The sequence below is a fragment of the Papio anubis genome, chromosome 6, assembly GCF_008728515.1.
Source record: "Papio anubis isolate 15944 chromosome 6, Panubis1.0, whole genome shotgun sequence".
Classification (NCBI taxonomy): domain Eukaryota; kingdom Metazoa; phylum Chordata; class Mammalia; order Primates; family Cercopithecidae; genus Papio; species Papio anubis.
Window position 1 is genome coordinate 40,197,857 of NC_044981.1, and position 21,277 is coordinate 40,219,133.

At 40.6% G+C, this 21,277-nt stretch overlaps 1 protein-coding gene and 1 non-coding gene across 9 annotated transcripts in view; one reads left to right on the forward strand and one right to left on the reverse strand.

Annotated features, from left to right (window-relative positions):
* USP49 (ubiquitin specific peptidase 49) overlaps window positions 1–21,277 on the reverse strand; it is a 109,260-nt gene that overhangs the window by 24,221 nt on the left and 63,762 nt on the right. Inside the window, exons 2-3 of one of the 8 annotated variants that reach the window (XM_021936557.2) lie at window positions 14,260–14,411; window positions 1,315–1,381 (exon numbers count right to left, since the gene is read on the reverse strand). The exons of 5 other annotated variants lie outside the window; for them this stretch is intronic. The gene's annotated coding sequence lies outside the window, so the exon portion shown is untranslated. The remainder of the gene's footprint in view (window positions 1–1,314; window positions 1,382–14,259; window positions 14,412–21,277) is intronic. 2 more of the 8 variants (XM_021936556.2, XM_021936558.2) reach the window with 2 other exon arrangements.
* Window positions 19,537–19,676, forward strand: LOC116275569. The gene has a single exon (XR_004184686.1). It is a non-coding gene; the product is annotated as a small nucleolar RNA SNORA8 (small nucleolar RNA).

The window sequence follows — 21,277 nt, forward strand, 5'->3', positions numbered from 1 at the left end:
ATGAGAGATGACAACATTAGGATTCTAAATCTTTCAAAAAAATCTATAGCTTGAAAATATGATGCCTTTTAATTGGAGTATTTCCATTATTCTCAAATAGCAAATTTCTCAGCAGGTCTTAACTATGTAACTACATCACCAGAAATAAAATTTTCTGGGGGTTGAAGGAGAATCAACAAAAACAAAATAGGGGGAGAAAAAAAAGGGTAAATCTACTTTAGAGAAAATTCCATTTCTTCTCTCTCTCATCATATTGATTTCTCCTCAGTTGTTAACTAAGGACCGCTGAATAATCCTGCTTGGTTTGGTGAGACCAAGTGGCATAAATTCCAGCTTCAGAGAGAGTAGACACTATGGTAACATGCTGACAGCCTTCATTTACATAAAAGAATACTAATTACGTGGTATCATCAACATCTGTGATTCTGCTCACTGCCATATGCGACAGCACTGGGTATTTTAACCCTTTAACTCACTAAGTGTACCTAGAATTACCTCTACCACAAAACCTGCATAGACTGCTTAAAGAGACACAGCGAATACATATTTGCAAATAATAAATGTTAAAAATGAATTTCACTTTCTGCTAACATTTCCAGGAAGTATGGGAAAACATAATCTAATATCAATATAATTAAGAAAAAGATTTAAAAATCAAGATAGAAATCAAAACAAAAAAGGGGGGCAGAGACTGAGAAGGGTAGGGTTAGAGAAACTGTTCAGAAGTCCTTTGCTAAGGGACAGTAGATGGGGGAAGAGATTGCTGAATGGGTAGAGTGTCCTCACAGGCTGCTGCATTTTCCCCATCAGTGCCATTGTCTCTGAATAGGGGGTGGATGAGGGGTAAACTATAAGTCATAGCGCAGCTCAGAGACCCCCTGGAAAGGCTGAATTCTCTAAGAAGGGTTCGGAAGCTCTGACAAAATGTGTTCTTAGCTTTCTGACCCAAGAGCTGGAATGTCCACTTACGCAGCAGCTCTTGGCCACAGTCAACGAGTCCTGACATGCTAGGTGTGCCAGAGCCCTTGTGAGGTGTGCTATCACTCATCTGTCATCAGTAATCAAGTGATGATGTTCAAGAATGAGTGTCTAATCATAGGTTACAGCAGATGTAACCTATGCCAGCATGATAGCTCACTTGCATTAGGATCTGCTTTCTTCAATGAAAAAGGAGTAGAGTTCATCTAGGGAACTGGGTTTGGCATACAATACTGGTTTGCCCATGGAAAGGGGCTATCCCTGCTGCCATGCAGGGAAATGACAAAGGCAGAACACCTGACATGGCACAAATGCTTTGTTCCACACCCTCCGTACCTTCATCCTCTGCTCTCTTTTGTTTGCTTCCTTCCTCTTGCTACAAATATTCTCAAGTGTCTTCTGTCTAAAAAGAGAGGGAGATACACAGACAGACAGACAAAAGTTTGTCCTGCCTCTAGACCATCCTTGACACTATATTCTTTCTCCTTGTGGCAAGAGTAATGTGCAGGTTCATCCTCCTCACAATTCACTCCTTAACACCTCCTTTTTGTAGAAACTGTTTTCTCAAAGGTCACTAGCAGTTTCCTTATAGCTAAATGCATTAGCCTTTTCTCAGTCCCCATCCACATTTTTTCTACACTTAACACTGCACAAACATTCTCTCTTGAATTTTAGATAACTGTTCTTGTCAGGCTTGCTTCCTGTGTCTGTAATTACATCTGTTTTCATGTCTCCCTTCCTTGAAGTTTAGGGTTTCCTTAAGGCTCTGTCCTCAGCTCTCTTCTCAATTTTATCTACTTCCTAAAACTTCAAGCATCATTTCAATACAGGATTATGTATTTTGATACTTTTTAAAAACTAAAAAAAATTATTGGTAGTTTACATGCCATAAAATTCACTCGTGTAAAGTAAAAACCTGATAATTTTTAGTGTACTCACACAGAGTTCCACACTTTATTATTATTATTTTTTAAATTGAGACAGAGTCTTACTCAGTCACCCAGGCTGGAGTGCGATGGCATGATCTCAGCTCACCATAACCTTTGCCTCCTGGGCTTAAGTGATCCTCTCGAGTAGCTGGAAACACAGGCGCATATCACTGTGCCTAGCTAATTTTTTGTATTTTTGGTGGAGATGGGGTTTTGCCATGTTGCCCAGGCTTATCTCAAATTCCTGAGCTGAAGTGATCTGCCCATCTTGGCCTCCCAAAGTGTTTTGATTACAGGCATTAGCCACTGAAGCTGGCTATTATTATTATTTTAGAGACAGAATATACTGCCTAGGCTGGACTCAAACTCCTGGGCTCAAGTGATCCTCCTGCCTTAGCTCCCCGAGTAGCTGGGATTATAGGCACATGCCATCATGCCTGGCTCCCACACATGCTTTTTTTTTTTTTTGAGACGGAGTCTTCGTCTGTCGCCAGGCTAGAGTACAGTGGCGCGATCTCGCTTACAGCAACCTTCGCCTCCCAGGTTTCAATGATTCTCCTGCCTCTGCCTCCCGAGTAGCTGGGACTACAGGCATGCACCACCATGCCCAGCTAATTTTTGTATTTTGAGTAGCAACGGGGTTTCACTATGTTGGCCAGAATGGTCTTGATCTCTCGACATCGTGATCTGCCCGACTTGGCCTCCCAAAGTGCTGGGATTACAGGCGTGAGCCACCACGCTCGGCCCTTTTTTTAAAAATCATTTTTTGAAATGGAGTCTTGCTCTGTCACCCAGGCTGCAATGAAGTGGTGCAATCTTGGCTAACTGCAACCTCGGCCCACTGGGTTCAAGTGATTCTCCTGTCTCAGCCTCCGGAGTAGCTGGGATTACAGGTGCCCGCCACCATCTCTCTTTTTTTTTTTTTTTTTTTGAGATGGAGTCTCGCTGTGTCATCCAGGCTGGAGTGCAGTGGCGCTATCTCAGCTCACTGCAACCTCTGCCTCCCGGGTTCAAGCAATTCTCCTGCCTCAGCCCCCAGAGTAGCTGGGACTACAGGCGTGCACCACAATGCCCAGCTAAGTTTTGTATTTTTTGTAAAGACAGGGTTTCACTGTGTTAGCCAGATTGGTCTCAAACTCCTGACCTCAAGTGATCCACCCGCATAGGCTTCCCAAAGTAGTGGGATTACAGGCATGAGCCACTGTGCAGGGCCACTCCTACACATACATTTGAATCTCAGGTTGAATTTTCACATAATAATATCTGCTTTATAGTATACTACTATTAATTATATTTTCAGGATGAAGCTACTGAACATTTTGTACTTTTTTGTTTGGTAGCAGTGATGATCCTGTACTGAGCTATATATACAGTTTCATCCAGGTCTCCTGGTGATCAAGATCTGTAAGATGACTGATGGGTGTTTAGGAGATGCCACTCGTGGTACAAAGCTAAGCTAGCTGGCCCTCAAGGGATCAGACTTTTTGATTAATTAACTTAATATTCTTGCTAAAGAGTTCTGTACCTAAAACCTAACCCCTTTTCCAGGAGGATGGCTGACTGGAGGCAAGATGGCAAAAGAAGACTGATCATATTAAATTCAAGGATTCTGAATACACTGGGAGAACACATGTATACACACACACACACACGCACACACATGCACACACTTAGAAATGTTGACTCTCTGCAGAGGAGAAGGGGCAGCCAAAAGTGGATGAGAACCAGATTGGCTGGGTAAGGATTAAGCTTCAGAGCTTAGTAGTTTGTGCTGCCTCCAGATCAAAGGGGCCCACTTGCTACAACCTGGTGAGGCCATTCATAGAGCTGATGTTAAAAAGGCATGGCATGCATTTTGAGCCACCCCAGTATCCTGTCCCCAATTTGTCCTACTGCTCAGGCCCTGCTCAATAACAGTTCCCTTACTAACCTGGGGAATCAGCTCTGTCCACACCTTGGTCAGCTAACCCAACTTCCCTATGAATCCCAACACATGAATGTTCCAACCAATGGAAGAAAGATGTCACTCACAGGCCAGAATTTTTCTTAAGCCAAGAAAGGATTATCCTGTGCAATAGAACCCCTGATCTCATTTGCTAACTCTTCCTTTTACTGAAGATAAGCATTATACTCTGTCTTTAGCCATACTGTATATGTGACCCAATGGCACAGAGATCAGCTCCATTAAGTGCAGCACATGTGCAATGAGACTTGCACAATGCAATTCCTGTGTCATTCTGCTTGGGATTACCACATTGGTATTAAGGTCTCCCTAAAGGAAAGTGGGATAAAAGTCTGTACAGGCATGAAAAGATTTCTCTTTTTTAAAATACTTGTTGAGATTTTGTGCTTTTGAAATGGAACAGGAAAATCAAAGTGGGGAGAAGAGCCAGAAACAAGGCTGGGTTCGGATAATAAACCCCCAAACAGCATGTGGATATCTGCAAGCAGGTATTTAGGATATCTACATAATAAAACCTGTAAGAGGAAACCCAAAAGCCACTTGAAGTCTTTTGTTTTAGCATGATCTCCCCGACAAGCTAGTGATAAAACAAGGTCCAAACTAAAGGCTCCCTGTTCTCTACTGCCACATGGAAAAATTTTATCCCTACCACTGAGAGAATCAGGATTTACCCTTCTAAAAGCTGACCAAAGGAATCATGGTTTGTCCCTGTAGTATGCCTCTCTAATACCATGTTCTCTACAGCAGCTAGACAGGCAATCATAAATATATATATATACACATATATACACACACATATCAAAGTGTATATAAGTATATATGTCAGACTTTCTTGAATTGTACCCTTGAAATATGTGTGGTTTATTCTATGAAAATTATACCTCAATATAGTTGTCAAGCATTATTCAGACATACACAGATATGAGTAATTTACTCCTAATAGGGGATGTAGGCAGTGGCTTCTTAAAGTATTAGGTGAAAACTGACAGGAAATGTTATAATAGATGGATAAGGCTGACAATACCTAACTCTACTGATCAATTTTGCTTGAAACTAGGGCAACTAGACCTCCCTGATACAATGCCATGAAAGGTTCATAGCAGCATCACCTATTATAAAATACTCTTGCTAAAAGAACTGAGCCTGAGTCCAAGGAAGCCTTTGGATCTAACTACCAGGTTATAGGAAACCTAGGAGCCAAGAACATGCTGTCATAGGCTGCAGTTAGCCAAATCACCAAATCGAAATGTAGCAAACGCTACAGGATCCGTCAGTCATCTGGTTTCTTTAACAAATAAATGGCATGAAAAAAAGGCAAGTGGGAGTGGATTTGCTCTAGATTATTAGAAACCTATAGACACAGCAATCAAATGCAATCTGTAGTTCTTATTTAGGTCCAGATTTGAACAAACCAACCATAAAAAGATATTTTTGAGATAACTGGGGAAAAATGTTTTAAAATACTGTCTGTATCTAGCTACACCATTAGTTTTTTTCTTAAGTTTTACTGAGGTATAATTGACATACAATGAGCTGCACATATTTAAAGTTTATAATCTGGTAAGTTTTAACATATGATATACTTGTGAAACCACTGCAATTAAAACAATAAACACATCAGCCACCCTTAAAAGTTACCTTGTGCCGCTTTGTAACCCCTTCTTCCAGCTTCCCTCCCTACCACCGCCCTTAGTCCACAACTAGAGAAACTGAACATGGACTAAGTATTAAGTGACACCAAGTAATTATTAGTTTAATGTGATAATGGTGCTGTGGTTCCATTTTTAATCTTTGTATGGTAGAAATACCTCTGAAATATTTGTAGGTGAAATATTAATATTATGATTGATATATGGAATTTGCTTTGAAGTACTCCAGGAAAAAAAAAATAATAGGACAGAAAAAACACGATTGTCAAAATGTCTGTAATGGTTGAAGCAAACAATATATCAGTAGTGAGAGAAAACCTTGGGATACAAGCTATTCACAAATTAGAGAGGTTATGAGATAGGTACATGGAATTCATTTTACTACTCTCTTTATTTTGGGGTATGCTTGAAATACAACATAAAAATATTTTTAGGCCAGCATGGTAGCTCACACCTGTAATCACAGCACTTTGGGAAGCTGAGGTGGGCAGATCGCTTGAGCCCAGGAGTTCAAGACCAGCCTGGACGACGTGGTGAGACCCCATCTCTACAAAAACTACAAAAAATTATCTGGGCGTAGTGGCATGTGCCTGTAGTCCCAGCTACTTGGGAGACTGACGTGGGAGGATTGATTGAGCCCAGGAGGTTGAGGCTGCAGTGAGCGTGATTGTGCCACTGCACTCCAGTCTGGGCAAGAGAGCAAGACTCTGTCTCAAAACAAATAAATAAGTAAATAAATAAATAAAACACCTTTAAAGACAAGAAAAGCAAACAATATATCAGTAGTGAGAGAAAACCTTGGGATACAAGCTGTTCACAAATTAGATGAAATACTCTTCATTTTTACCATCATTTCTAGTTTTACTTTGAAATGTACCCTTTGAAAAACACCTCCCACCTGATCCCCCACACCAAATCAAAGTGGTGCAGTTTTTCTCAGTAGCGTTAGTCACAGAGATTGCCTGCATGAGCCTTTCTGTCTGGGCCTCAAGTCTGCCTTTTAGACTCAGGAGGCAACCCCCAGCCACCGCCCCTAACCCCACCACCCTACCAAATTTCTTTCAGTAACCTCACCAGATTTTTATCCACAATTTGTCTACAAAATTTCCTGATTAGCTCTGTCTTTGCGGGGCATGAAGCCACTTTAGTCAGTCTGTTGAAATGCCCTTGCTTAGCCAAACGTTGTTCTCTCTTTCTGAAACTTCCACTTTACTGGGAAAGAAAAGTCCGAGGCCTGGCATGGTAGCTCAGGCCTGTAATCCCAGTACTTTGGGAGGCCAAGGTGGGTAGATCATTTGCGGTCAGGAGTTCAGCATCAGCCTGGCTAACATGGTGAAACCTTGTCTCTACTAAAAAATACAAAAATCAGCCGGGTGTGGTGGTGTGCGCCTGTAATCCCAGCTACTCTGGAGGCTGAGGCAGGACAATTGCTTGAGCCTGGGAGGCAGAGGTTGCAATGAGCTGAGATCGCACCACTGCACTCCTGATTTTTAAGCAATTCTGCTCCTTTCTCATGGACTCCAATTATCCAGGTGGAAAGAAGCTCATCCTATACATTTATAAGTCTCACTGTAGTCTCAGCAAACAACAGAACAAAAATTATATTTTTAAAAATATAGTAGTTTTGTTTTTCTGACCCCAGTCACATAAAGGTTACCCCCAGTCTACATGACATTGGTTTTATGAAGCAAAATCTGGCCACACAGATCCAACACAGTATTCACAAACACCAACCAACAGGTTGGTTTTCAATCATAGAAACAATGTGAAAAATAGCACTTGGTCTAGTTTAAAAAGCCTATTGAATTCATAATGTATGTATAGTAGAGTAATAGAATACTAGTGCTACCACTATAACAGTTAACTACCGAATGTATTTTCTCTGAGAAAATTATTTCAAAGTTGCAACTTGAGACGCCAAGAATTGCTTTCCCAGCTGCAGCTCAAGCAGTGAAATTGGGAATCTCCCTCCTCCCACTTTCTCCACATGGCTGAAGAGGGCTTTCCACACATGGTCATTTGTATGGAAGACACATATACATTAGGAACTGCCTGCAGAGAAGAAAAGGAACAATTTCTGTGAATAGAAAATAAATCTGACTGGAATATACAAATGGATCCTCAAGATTAGATGCTGGTGTCGGTTATTTCGGTGGTTGTTCTAAGAAATGGGAACCCGTCTTCCTGATGTCCTGCTGCTTAAACGACAGCAGTCCATTTAGTTCTGTGCCTCTCCAGCAGCATACCAAAGCATGTCTGTCAGGAAGGAGGCCCATCATATTTTGCATGAAGACAACTTTTAGGCTAGGCGCGGTGGCTCACGCCTGTAATCCCAGTACTTTGGGAGGCTGACGTGGGCAGATCACGAGTTCAAGAAATCGAGACCATCCTGGCCAACATGGTGAAACTCCATCTCTACTAAAAATACAAAAATTAGCTGGGCATAGTGGCGTGCGCCTGTCATCCCAGCTACTCAGGAGGCTGAGGCAGAAGAATCACTTGAGCCAAGATCACACCACTGCACTTGAGCCTGGCAACAGAGTGAGACTCCATCTCAAAAAAAAAAAAAAAAAAAAAAGACAACTTTTAAGTACTTGGTTTCAAGAGAAAAGATGACAAATATCCAAAGAAAAGGAGCCAAATACACAGGAATATTTGTTAAATATATACAGAAGGAGAACACTGGAAGCTACAAAGAGATAATTTATCATTCATGCACTTTAATAGGGAATAAGTTAAATGAATTATAAATCAGCCATAAGTGGAAACCACCAGTTATTTTTTAAAAAGGAAAAAAGAGGCAGGGCTATATGTACAACTCAAAATACAGTATGTGAAAAAAGCAAAGGGGCAGAACAATGTGTATAATATATCATGAATATACATGCAAGCATACATATACACACATGCAAATAAGAGGATAACAAGAAACTGGTAACAGCACATGCTTTGTGGGATGGAGATGGAAAGGAGACTCAGTGGTCAACCTTTGTACCTTTTGGGGAAAAAAGTCACATTACCTATTTTAAAAAAAGGACATGGCACTGAGAAGATTCAGTGTTTCAGTAATCTTAAAAATTGAGGCATCAGCAAGATGACTGAAGATAAGCACAGAGCTAAAATGGTTTACTCTGTTTTCCTTAGGAAATAAGGTTTAGAGATAGGCAATCTGGAATTTATGGCATATAGAGTACCTAAGGAATTCTAGCTAGTAGCACTAGCCATTACAAAAAGAGTCCCCTCCCCACATCTTTTCCATAAGCCGATGACTGCAAAATGCAGGCTCTGAAGAGTCTGTACTCTGCAGAGTGGCAATACAGCAGAGCCTCAGTCAGTCAAGTGTCAATCATTTGACATTTCTTATCAACCAAGGTACCAAGGTAATTTCTAGTCTTCTTCCCCAGGGGCCACTACCAAAAACTGTCCATAGAAGTGAATCTGTGGACAGACTCTCTTTTCGCCAACTCTCAAGAGATCTTCCCCTCATGGAACAGCTCCTAACATTATTGCAGTGTACTGGTAATCTCTTTCAATATCCAACCAACCTCTCTGAAATGGGCAGTGGAGGTGGTGGGCGGGGGTCAGAAGAGAGGGAGGGAAGAAGGCGGGGAGGGAAAGAGAGACAGAGAGAGAGAGAGAGAGAGAGAGAGAGAGTGTGTGTGTGAGAGAGAGAGAGAACAGTTAAGGGAATCAGCTGAATGGTGAAGCACTCCTCCTCCATACCATTCTAAATTCACAAGATGCACTATAAGCCTCAGTTTCTTAGTGCCTAAAGTTGGAGAGCACTAATACCTACACTGCAGAGAGCTGTTCTGAGGGAGGCTCAAATGAGATAGCCATGTACTCTGAAAGTAGTTAAACCTAATCAAAATACTGGCTGACTTGGCCAGCCCTGTTACCCATCCCCAGGCCAGTTATTTTTGCCTCCACAGGGCCCAAAGTCAGGCTGGTTTTCAGCATCTTACAGTAACTGAGTCTCTAGTTTTGATTTTATCCAGAAAATTTCATCTAATAAGGTGTTCATAATAAGCTATTCTTAAACAAGAAAATGAAGGATACTTTTATATTAAAAATTAAAAAAAAATCACTATCTTTTTAGAGCAAATTTGAGGGTTTTCTAATATTATCTATTAAATCTTTAAAAATTGTTTAATAGCAACACAGTGCAAGGATAATAAAAGTCCAATTTAGATGTTTTTAAAAAAACAAACAAACAAAAAAACATAGCATCGCCGGGCAGAGTGGCTCATGCCTGTAATCTCAGCACTTTGGGAGGCCGAGGCGGGCAGATCACCTGAGGTCGCGAGTTCGAGACCAGCCTGACCAACATGCAGAAACCCCGTCTCTACTAAAAATACAAAATTAGCCAGGCATGGTGGTGCCTATAATCCCAGCTACTTGGGAGGCTGAGGCAGGAGAATTGCTTGAACCCGGGAGGCAATGATTGTGGTGAGCTGAGATCGTGCCATTGCACTCCAGCCTGGGCAACAAGAGCGAAACTCTGTCTCCAAAACAAAAAACAAAAACAAACCCATAGCATCACAAAATGCAGTCAAATTAAAGAAAGCAGAATCAGCCTTAGCTCACTCTCCAATGGGGGTATGCCCGTTGAATACTTACAGGTCCAAGAGAACGCGCTGCATGGCAAATACATAAAGGGGGCCCTCTTTCAAATAAGGCATAGAAGGCATTTCAAAGACGTGAACTGTGCATGAACCCTCATCTCTTGTACAAGAATAAAGCAGATGTACTTCTGGGAACTCAACTATAGTAAGGAGGCACAAGAGGTGAGAGGACTGGGCCCTAACTTGTACAAGAATCAAACAGGCTGACCACAAAAAGAGGGCCAGTGCATACCCAGGCAATGAACTTACTACAGTTTAAGTCCCACAAATCTTAGCTACCTCTGCCCTATTTTAAAATATCAACCTCCTGGTGTGCCAGTAAGTCTCACCATTTGAATTAAGACATCGAAGTCCCTATTAAAGGCAAATATTTTAAGGGAAACACCCTAAGCCAATCAACTACCAATAACTAAGTGCAGGTTAATTTACTGTAGCAGGAGATGGAAAGCAGAGCTCAGGCATATGATACTGCCTAAGTAAATGTTGACAGAAAGAAACTGAAGAGGAAGGGAAAAGCATGAATCATTGCCTGAGATCCCACAGAAGGGAGTTCTGAGCCTTAAGGTTCTAATGGACACCAACAAGAGAGGTCACTTAAAAGAAAAAAAAAAAAAAAAGATATGAGAACACGAAAAATCAGTCTCACTGACTTCATAATTTTTTCCAGCATCTCTCCTACATTGCCCGTGGTAAATGTGCTGAACACTGTACATACCCATGAAATTATTATATCAGTGAGGTATATCCTTAGCAAATATTCAATAATAAAACAAGGTATATATGTAATTTATTAAGTTTTTAAGAGATGTGAATAACTAGAAAAGTAATTATTCTAAACTAACCTTTAGAATAATAACCTTTAGTTTATGAACAAGGTGTTGTGTGAGCCTGATTTCTCAGTAAATTTTAAAATTATTTTTGTCTTTTTTTCCTCAAGACCAGCCTACCATTGAATGTTTATTATTTTCAAGTTAGTGATCACAAACAGCCTATAGCCAAGGGTAAATAAAGAATAGCTTGTTTGAAGACAGGACAACAGTCTCATCAAACCACCTAATTTAGCTACAATCAACTTATCAAAATATGTATCATCACTATACCTACCATTTACACAGAAACTTAACAGAACTAATAAGAACTAAACTGGGGCAGGTGCATTGGCTCACGCCTATAATCCCAGTATTTTGGGAGACCGAGGCAGGTGGATCGTTTGAGTCCAGGAGTTCGAGACCAGCCTGGGCAAAATGGTGAAACCCCGTCTCTACAAAAACTACAAAAAGTTATCTGGGCATGGTGGCATGCACCCTGTAGTCCTAGCTACTCAGGAGGCTGAAGTGGGAAGATCAATTGAGCCCAGGAGGCAGAGGCTGCAGTGAGCTGAGATCGCACAACTGCACTCCAGCCTGGGTGACAGAGCAAGTGAGACCCCATCTCAAAAGAAAAAAAAAAAGAAGAACTAAATTGCTTTGAAGGAACTATGAATGAGAAACATCCTATCTAATATTGGCAGAAGCAAAATAATACATATTACACATTCCAAGAGACCAAACAATAGATCTCTATGGGACCATTTAATGCATTACTAATTCTAAGAAGCCAACATACATGAGTCTGCCAACAAAGAAAATATGCCATAGAATTGTTCCAGACATGATTTGCACCTTAATGGGAAGGTGGGATCAGGACTGTTAAGGTGATGATGTCATTGAGCAGGTTCAAGAAATAAGGAATTGTCACATGACAATGATATAAAATGTCTCCAAAACAGCAATTAAGGTTTTATCTTCCGAGGTTGAAATTAGAAAAAAAAAAAAAAAAAACAGTGGACACAATAATCCATCTGCTAAAAATACTATAACCCTGAGGTGTGAATGACAGCAGAGTTCTGGGGCCCCCCAAACCCAATCAAAGTGACTGAGATATAACCTCACAGAACCAAAGAGAATATGACTGTGGAGGACTGCCAGCCTATGCCTGACCACAAATTGAAGGTCAGCAGTTAAGAGGAGAGCATCTTTTGACCAATGGTTAGGCAGTGTTCTTCCTTCAGCTAAAGACAGCAAGTCCCCCAACTGAAAAATACAACTACTCAACCCTGTTGATATCATATAAGGGCCTGATACCAACAGTCGCTAAAACCATCCAGCAGACTCCCTCCGCACGGATTCCTTGCACAGAAAACCAAAATTGATTTTCCACATACCTCGGCTACAGGGAGAGAATGTAATAACAACCAAACTCAAGTACTAGTTGGCTTAACAGTTCTGTTTCTCACTGAAAATGAATCTTCACGCCAATGATGTTGATCATATAAGTCAGTTCCCAAGAAACTGGGCATAATATGTTATTCTCACAAAATTGAGGCGGTGAGCCTTTAGAGATAAGGTCTAGACCCTAGTTATGACTTCACCCAGGTAATGCCACCTGGGAGGGCTCTGAGTAAGAAGCTAGCTAGCTGGCATTTTCAGAGGTAAGTTACTCCCCATTTATTTCAGATTTCTCCAAGTAGAATATAGTCAGGCCGGGTGTGGTGGTTCATGCCTCTAATCCCAGCACTTTGGGAGGCCGAGGCGGATGGATCACTTGAGGTCAGGAGTTTGAGACCAGCCTGGACGACATGGTGAAACCCCGTCTCCACTAAAAATACAAAAATTAGCCAGGAGTGGTGGGGGGCGCCTGTAGTCCAGCTACCTGGGAGGCTTACATAGGAGAATTGCTTGAACCCAGGAGGCAGAAGTTGCAATGAGCCAAGATCGTACCACTGCCCTCCAGTTTGGGCAATAGAGCAAGGGGCAGTAGAGCAAGACTCTGTCTCAAGAAAAAAAAAAAAATACAGTCAGACAAAATTTGCCTGGGTCTGGATACTTTTTGGTATTTTGATAATTAAGTTGCATTACAAATAATTAAATCAGCTATCATTTATTGAACACTTACTACATCCAGGCACTGTTCTAAAACTTAATATATGTCATTTATTTTTCTCAACAATCTAATGAGGCAGTAATTTTAACCCCATTTTAAACAAAACAAACAGGCTCAGAGAAGTAAAGAAACTTCTCCAAGGTTGCACTGCTGGTACATGGCTGAGCTGTGAGATGAATTACAAAGCTGGCTCTTAAGTCAAATTTGATTGACCACTCTCAGAATTTAAAATTTTTTAAATTTACATTTTCTAAATTACTAAAGTAAAATTGAACATTTTTTCATATATCTATTGGCTATTTTTTCTCTACTGTGAGCTGACAAAACATATAATCACCACTAAAGCTACCACTCACATAAGAACTTGCCAAAACTAATAAGAACTAAGCTGCAGCTGTGCGCGGTGGCTCACGCCTGTAATCCCAGCACTTTGGGAGGCCGAGGCGGGTAGATCACGAGGTCAGGAGATTGAGACCAGCCTGGCCAACATGGTGAAACCCCATCTCTAGTAAAAATACAAAAAAAAATTAGTCGGGCATGGTGGCACATGCCTGTAGTCCCAGCTACTTGGGAGGCTGAGGCAGGAGAATTGCTTGAACCCAATTCTCCTGCCTCAACCTCAGGCAGAGGTTGCAGTGAGCCAAGATTGCACCACTGCACTCCAGCCTGGGAGACAGAGTAAGACTCTGTCTCAAAAAAAAAAGAACTAAGCTGCTTTGAAGGTGCTATCAATAGAAACATCATATTTAATACTGGCAGAAACAAAATAATAGGCATTACATATTCCAAGAGATCAACTAACCTTTGCCTATTTTTTGATTAGGTTGTTTGTATTTTTTATATTAAATGATTAGAGTTCTTTATATATTCTGAATACAAGGCCTCTGGCAGTCAGATGTGTTGTCAATATCCTCTGTCTGCAGTTTGTCTTTTGTTTAAGGCATCTTTTGTCATACATAAGATTTAAAGTTAATACAATCATATGATGCATCTTATAATTTCATCTTTTGTTTATGAAATCCTTTCTTATGCCAAGGTAATGAAGGTACCTGCCAACAGTTTCTTCTAAAAGTTTTGAAGTTTACACTTAGGTTGTCAACACATCTGGATTTTTTCCCCCTAGCCTCACCCTTAATCATTTGAAATTCTGATTGGCATTTATTGAATTTATAAACGTTTTTACGGAAAATTACCTCTTTATTATACGAAGTCTTCCCATCCATGCACATGGTATCTCTCTGTTTATTCAGGTCTTTTGATTATGTTTTCTCCCCAAGATATGTATTTCTTGTTTAGATATTTCCTGGATACTTTATGGTCTTTTTGTGGCTACTGTGAAAAGAATCTTTAAAAAAGTATACATTTACTAAATGATTATTGCTGGTAGACAGGAATGTGATTGATTTTTGTATTAGGTTTAATCATATGAAACTGCAAATATTTACTTGACCATTTTGACCTACATAAATTATAATTTCGTATGGTTGAATCAAAAGGTTGCTGATCTGAAACTCAGAAACCTTGCAGAACTGTTATTATTAGCTCTAATAATTTGTGGATTCTCTTGAATTTTCTTTTTTTTTTTTAGATGGTGTTTCGCTCTTGTTGCCGAGGCTGGAGTGCAACGGTGTGGTCTTGGCTCACTGCAACCTCGCCTCCCGGGTTCAAGCGATTCTCCTGCCTCAGCCTCCTGAGTAGCTGGGATTACAGGCATGCAACACAATGCCTGCCTAATTTTGTATTTTTAGTAGAGACAGGATGTCTCCATGTTGGTCAGGCTGGTCTTGAACTCCTGACCTCAGGTGATCTGCCCACCTCAGCCTTCCAAAGTGCTGAGATTACAGGCGTGAGCCACCACGGCTGGCGATTCTCTTCAATTTTCTATGGATATCTACATAGTCTTCAAATACAGACAGCGTGGTCCTCTCTTTTCTTTTTCTTATCTTCTGGAATTAACCAGGAAGTTCAGTTGATTAATAAATATTAAGGCTGATAGTGGGCACCATGTACTGTTGTTAATTTGAGAGGGAACAGGTCTATAGTTTTACTGGTAAGTGTGAAGTCTACTAAAGGAAGTTTTGGTTAACTTTAGGTTAAGAAAGTTTTTTATTTCTAGCTTTGTGAAAAAAATTTAATCAGACTAAATATTAAAGTTTTTTTTTTTTTTTTTTTTTGAGACGGAGTCTCGCTCTGTCGCCCAGGCTGGAGTGCAGTGGCCGGATCTCAGCTCACTGCAAGCTCCGCCTCCCAGATTCACGCCATTCTCCTGCCTCAGCCTCCCGAGTAGCTGGGACTACAGGCGCCTGCCACCTTGCCTGGCTAGTTTTTTGTATTTTTTAGTAGATACGGGGTTTCACCATGTTAGCCAGGATGGTCTCGATCTCCTGACCTCGTGATCCACCCGTCTCGGCCTCTCAAAGTGCTGGGATTACAGGCTTGAGCCACGGCGCCCGGCCTAAATATTAAAGTTTATCTAATGTTTCTTCTGAACCTATTAAGAAAATAAAAAGATCTTCCCATTTTAAAAATTAATATGTTGGATGATATCAGTGATGTATTTTCTGATATGAAACCATCCTTGCAATATAATAATTTAAACAAACTATTTGGTCCTGATGTTTTGTTTTTTAATACAATGATACATTCAATTTGCTAGTACTGTATTTAGATGTTTCAAATCCATTTTCAGAAGATTAGCCTTTCATTTTCTTATATATACTGACTTTCCCTGTTTTGTATCAAGATTACACTAACCTCAAAACCTGAGATGGACAGCTTTCCCACTTTATCTCTTCTCTGAAACAGTTTAATTCTTCTATGGTTTATCTGTTCCAAGAAGGTCTGATAAAACTTACCTCTAAACCTGTCTCATCTAGGCATTTTGCAGGATTGTTTCAATGTTTAATACAGCTAAGTTCAGAGGAAGATCCAAAAATCCTCCCAGTGATCACAGGTCTCCAAGTCTTGGGAAATTATGCCTTGGTAACCTAGTGTCTACTTTAACCCCTACAGAAATTCCATATAAGTTTATACTTTTGAAAATAAATAAGTAGTATGTTAATGATAGAAAGACAATGATGGAGCAAACAAAACAGATTTGCAAGCAATTCAAATTTAGGAAAGCAGGCCAGGCGTGGTGGCTCACACCTGTAATCTCAGTACTTTGGAAGGCTGAGCCGGTGGATCACCTGAGGTCAACCAGTTCAAGACCAGCCTCGCCAACATGGTGAAACCCCATCTGTACTAAAAATACAAAAATGAGCCAGGCGTGGTGGTGCATATCTGTAATCCCAGCTACTCAGGAGGCTGAAACAAGAGAATCACTTGAACCTGTGAGGTGGCAGTTGCAGTGAGCCAAGATTGCACCATTGCACTCCAGCCCGGGTAACAGAGCAAGACTCCGTCTCAAGGAAAAAAAAAAAAAAAAAAAGAATTTAGGAAAGCAGCATGAAGCACCAGTGCTGACTGGCCAACAGATTGTTATACACTGGTGCTACCTGTACAGGCTGATTGATAGGAACCTCCACACAAGATAACCTGCATTGTCACTATAAAAAGTAGAGCTGATTGCCATTCTAACTGGTGTGAGATGATATCTCATTGTGGTTTTGATTTGCATTTCTCTGATGGTCAGTGATGACGAGCATTTTTTCATGTGTCTGTTGGCTGTATGAATGTCTTCTTTTGAGAAGTGTCTGTTCATATCCCTTGCCCACTTTTTGATGGGGTTGTTTGTTTTTTTCTTGTAAATTTGTTTGAGTTCTTTGTAAGTTCTGGATATTAGCCCTTTGTCAGATGAGTAGATTGCAAAAGTTTTCTCCCATTCTGGAGGTTGCCTGTTCACTCTGATGGTAGTTTCTTTTGCTGTGCAGAAGCTCTTTAGTTTAATTAGATCCCATTTGTCAATTTCAACAGGTGCTGGAGAGGATGTGGAGAAATAGGAACACTTTTACACTGTTGGGATTGTAAACTAGTTCAACCATTATGGAAAACAGTATGGCAATTCCTCAAGGATCTAGAAGTACCATATGACCCAGCCATCCCATTACTGGGTATATACCCAAAGGATTATAAATCATGCTGCTATAAAGACACATGCACACGTATGTTCATTGCGGCACTATTCACAATAACAAAGACTTGGAATCAACCCAAATGTCCATCAGTGACAGACTGGATTAAGAAAATGTGGCACATATACACCATGGAATACTATGCAGCCATAAAAAAGGATGAGTTCGTGTCCTTTGTAGGGACATGGATGCAGCTGGAAACCATCATTCTCAGCAAACTATCGCAAGAACAGAAGACGAAGCACCGCATGTTCTCACTCATGGGTGGGAACTGAACAATGAGATCACTTGGACTCTGGAAGGGGAACATCACACACCAGGGCCTATTATGGGGAACGGGGAGTGGGGAGGGATTGCATTGGGAGTTATACCTGATGTAAATGACAAGTTGATGGGTGCTGACGAGTCGATGGGTGCAGCACACCAATATGGCACAGGTGTACATATGTAACAAACCTGCACGTTGTGCACATGTACCCTGGAACTTAAAGTATAATAATAATAATAAGAAGAAGAAGAAGAAGAATAAAGTACAGCTATCGACCGGGCACGGTGACTCACGCCTGTAATCCCAGCACTTTGGGAGACAGAGGTGGGCAGATCACCTGAGGTCAGCAGTTCGAGACCAGCCTGGCTAACATGGTGAAACCCCATTTCTACTAAAAATACAAAAAACTGCCGGGCACCGTGGCTCACGCCAGCACTTTGGGAGGCCAAGGTGGGCAGATCACGAAGTCAAGACCAGCCTGACCAACATGGTGAAACCCCATCTCTACTAAAATACAAAAATTAGCCGGGCGTGGTGGCACACACCTGTAACCCCACCTACTCAGAAGGCTGAGGCAGGAGAATCGCTTGAACCCAGGAGGCGGAGGTTGCAGGGAGCCGAAATTGTGCCACTGCACTCCAGCCTGGGCAACAGAGCAAGACTCTGTCTCAAAACAGAAATAAAAATAAAAATAAATAAAAATACAAAAAATTAGCCAGGTATGGTGGTGTGCACCTGTAATCCCAGCTACTCGGGAGGCTGAAGCAGGAGAATTGCTTGAACCCAGGAGGCAGAGGTTGCAGTGAGCCGAGACCGCTGCACTCCAGCTTGGGCAAAAAGAACAAAACTGCATCTCAAAAAACAAAAGTAGAGCTATTATTTTTGAAATAAACTAATCATTTTTCTCCACCACTAAATCTCCTGAGCTTCTAAATCCATACTTCACATTAAACATTACTCCAAACTAAAAACAACCACCACAACAACCCATAACCTCCACTTTTAATGGACTGTCTGTATGAAAAAATCCAAGTTCCTCAGACAGACCTTCAAAAGTATCGCACACAATCTGACCCCAAACAAGCTTCTCATATTATCTCCCACCCTTTCTTTGCATCCAAACCACCAGATGGACTGGTCTACTCACTATTTCCTCAGAAGTCCCAAGAACAGTCAATTCCTTGAGATGCTATCCTTCCTCTTCTGTACCAACCCTCAAAGGCCAGCTTAGGTCGTGTCCTTTTTTTTAAGGCTTTTCCTGATCATTCTACCACCCAGTGAATCTCTCCCTCAAAGAACACCTCATTGTTCACAGTCCTTAATTGTTTTATCTGGTCTACTAACCATAGTCCAAACTCCCTAAGGCAAAGTCTGTACTGTTTTGTTTTTTTTTTTTTACCACTCACCCCCTGCACAAGGCTCTTGATATAAAGAACTAAGAACTTGACCCCAGATATTTCCTGGGCATCTTTTACTCATGTTACCTGATAGTCTTGATTTGTAATTCTAGGTGGAGCTGCTTCCCTTTGATAAATTAACTGAGCAGAGATGATTATCTTCTGAAATTCTGTGATGATTGCTCATTTAACCTATTCTTTCCAGTTCTAGCTCCTTTGTAGGGCACTATGTAAGACTATCATGCTTTCCTAGCCACAGACGTATGTACTGGCAAATACCTAGGTCCTAGTATAAACAAAATTGGGTATGTACAGGCAAAAAAAGTCAAATGTTTAAAAAGACTTGGCTTTCAATAAACAGCTCACACACATGGTATGTTGCTTGCAAAGAGAAAAAACAAGCATGGTAAGGATGCCATTTTTAATGGCTCCTGAAAATATGACATACTTAAAAGTGTTTTTTTTTCCAACTAGAAACCTGGTGTTATTATGAGGAAATGGGTTGTTCAAGGATACCAGCTTCCATGAAAGGGGATTTTTGGCAAGCACTTTATCACTAGAAATTAGTCAAAGAAAACATTTTCTGAGCACTCGCCTACGATGTATCAAACACTATGCTTTAGGTGTAGAAATCAGCCAAAACAACATTAGGCAACATTACAAAAATCTCATTTAACTAAAATGATTGACTAACTGGATGTCTTAAATCTTAAAACACTAGAATAATTTAATTGCATTGCCATGGTATCTGCACTCAGTAGTTTATTCCTGCTGGGTGTTCAAAGATCAGTGCCATAGAAATTCAGTATCTGGTATCACTGGTTTTCTTGGCTTTGTGCTTGTTAAAACTTGGTATTTCTACTGACACAGTATTTATTATTTATTTATTTATTTATTTATTTTGAGACAGAGTCTCGCATTGTTGCCCAGGCTGGAGTGCAGTGGTGCGATCTCGGCTCACTGTAACCTACACCTTGCAGGTTCACGCCATTCTCCTGCCTCAGCCTCCTGAGTAGCTGGGACTACCGGTGCCTGCCACTACGCCCAGTGAGTTTTTTGTATTTTTAGTAGAAACGGGATTTCACCGTATTAGCCAGAATGATCTCGATCTCCTGACCTCATGATCCGCTCGCCTCAGCCTTCCAAAGTGCTAGGATTACAGGTGTAAGCCACCGCGCCCGGCCTTGACACAGTATTTCTGTAGTTCTATAGTTTTCTCATACTGTTCAGATTTATATAGTCTTCAATAGAAGCTAGAAAAAACCCACTAGAATAAATATAATCAAATATTTTTTATTCTTTTGCTGCTCATTAAATGTTTTCTCATTAGTTCTCGTAGTAGAAATAATTTCAGAATTATAATAATAAAGTAAGCACTGACAAGAAACACTACTCCAATAACTTCTTCCATACTCCCACAATTTTTGAAAGATTTTTAAAAAGTGATTCTAATTTGAAATTCAAATAGTGCAAGTAAATCCATGTAAAATACCTATACCTATACCTACCTATCAGTAGTTCTTACTGGTATGGGTAAAAAATTTAGGTTAAAATAAGGCAGAGATGGACAAGATTATCACAGCATATATGTAAGATTTCTGAAATGTAAGAAGTAGTAGCAAGATTTCTGTACCCTAGAAAGGGCCAAATGATGAGGTTTGGGATGGTAGTGCATTTGGAAAACCCTGGTTGTTAACCTAGTCCACGCTATTCAGCATGTGATTTCAAATCTGTCTTGGCAGTGTTACCTACAAAGCTGTTGTTGAATTCTGCCCTTTTGGGAAAACACTGCCAATGTTGGTAAAGTGAGCACAAAACTAGAAAACATGTTGAGTATATTAAGTGGGTCCATTTTGTTTAAAACTTTAAACAAAGCTTTAAAGTATACACATATTTGAATAGCTAAGAACACTGAAACATGCACGCCCATCACTAGGAAGAAATCGAAGTAGGCAACTAAAGGAAATTTGTCCTATTTAAAGTTCTCATGAGTTCTTCTGTAGTATGGGGCATTCTTGGGTCTCTGAGGTCCTTGAGATGTCTGACCTATGATTCTCTAGTTAATAACTACCAATTCCATTCCTATGATACCCATACTTTACCTCACTCTATCATAACATCGAGCACTGAGCACTATCTAAAAAGTCTCCCATGCTGTTGAGAAAATGGAAACAATGATTATACAATAATAACAGCAATAACAGTTAGTAAAGAACATCAAGTATTAGGTATTTTTCACATCTTCTCTAGTCCTAAAATGCCCAGATACTATTATCCCAATTTTATATATGAGGATCTTGAATATCAGAGAGGGTAAATGATATGGTTTGGATCTGTGTCCCCACCAAATCTCATGTTGAATTTTAATCCCCAGTATTGGAGGTGGGGCCTGGTGGGAGGTGATTCGATCATGGGGGCAGTTCTCATGAATGATTTAGCACCATCCTCTTGATGCTGTTCTTGTGATAGTGTG